The 1,590-nt window shown below is 42.3% G+C and overlaps 1 protein-coding gene across 1 annotated transcript in view; it reads right to left on the bottom strand.

Moving 5' to 3' along the window:
* Window positions 1-1,590, bottom strand: part of LOC106877771 (breakpoint cluster region protein) — a 29,093-nt gene that overhangs the window by 7,076 nt on the left and 20,427 nt on the right. The gene's annotated exons all lie outside the window — the stretch shown is intronic.

Below are 1,590 nucleotides of genomic sequence, written 5' to 3' on the forward strand. Positions count from 1 at the left end.
TCAGCGTGACACAGTGTGACAAGGCTGACCCTTTGAATTACAGGCACAACAGAAACAGGAAGTAAGAGTGAGAGAAAGTTGTGGTGAAAGAGTACAGCAGGGTTCGCTACCATCCCCTGCCGGAGCCTCGTGGAGCTTTAGGTTTTTTCGCTCAATAAACACTCACAACGCCCGGTCTGGGAATCGAAACTGGGATCCTATGACCGCGAGTCCGCTGCCCTAACCACTGAGCCATTGCGCCTCCACATCGCAGTGTAATGTTATTGGATACCAGACTTACATATTAAACACATTCCTGGAAGCTGGTACATAAACATTAATGACAGGTAAGGACATGCTATTTCGTTATGCAACCATAATATGCTACAAAGTATATTAAACGTTTTTATAATATACTTTGTAGTCATCGTGGCTCCGTCGGTTGCGACGACGAGGGTTCCAGTTGATCTGATCAACGGAACAGCCTGCTCGTGAAATTAACGTGCAAGTGGCTGAGTACTCCACAAACACGTGTACCCTTAACGTAGTTCTCGGGGAGACTCAGCGTGGCACATAGTGTAACAGGACTGGCTCTTTAGAATACAGGTACAACAGAGACATATTATTAGCATTATCCAATGAGTCCTTTTAGATGAGAAACGGACGTGATATGAAACGTGAGGATAATGTGACGTGATATGACGTTATATCGAGAACTTCACTGTGGGGAGATATGATGCTGCGTATAAAGTGATGTGATATCGATTGCTGTGATATGGTGAGATATAATTTAGTGTAGTGTCAAGTGATATAGCTTTATGTTGTGAGATACGATTCGGTATTTATTATGTGATATGATATCAAGAACTGATATGTTAAGATGTGTTGTGCTGTGTAAAAGAAATGTGATATCGCGTATTTTAATGTGATTGGATGTGATGTGGTGCAATATCCTGTGACAACCAGTGGTGTGAGGAAATTAGATGTGATGTGAGGAGAGTGGCATGTGATAATAATTACTATAAAATGATGTTACATAATATGGCCCAATATTGTGTAATATCGAGTTCTGTCATGCGATGAGATACGACGAGATGTAATGTGAACTGATATCGTGTGTTCTGATGTGATATGATACTGCATGCTCCGATGTAGTGACTTACGAGGTGGGAATAATTTGATATCGAAGGTGTGTGGCCTAGGGATTAGGGTGCTGCACTGACAATGGAGCAGAGCTTTGTGTTCTTGAACGAAACCCTTCATGTGACATCGCATCAGTCAATTCATTTATGAATGAGTACTCTTGCGATAGATCTTGTATTCCGTTCAGGGGTAATGTTGTTATTACGGTCACTCACACGCCATGGAGACCGAGAAGCCGGCCCCCATGACTCAAGTGAGCAGTGTCCAGGGGTTGAAGATAATAATGATGATGATGATGATGATGATGATGATGATGATGATGATGATGATGATGATGATGATGACGACGACGACGACGACGGTGATGATGATGATCATGATGATCATGATGATCATGATGAAGATAATGAAGGGGATGAAGAAGATGATGACGTCGACGACGACGACAACGATGATATAATGTGATAT

Source organism: Octopus bimaculoides, chromosome 6 (genome assembly GCF_001194135.2).
Source record: "Octopus bimaculoides isolate UCB-OBI-ISO-001 chromosome 6, ASM119413v2, whole genome shotgun sequence".
NCBI lineage: Eukaryota > Metazoa > Mollusca > Cephalopoda > Octopoda > Octopodidae > Octopus > Octopus bimaculoides.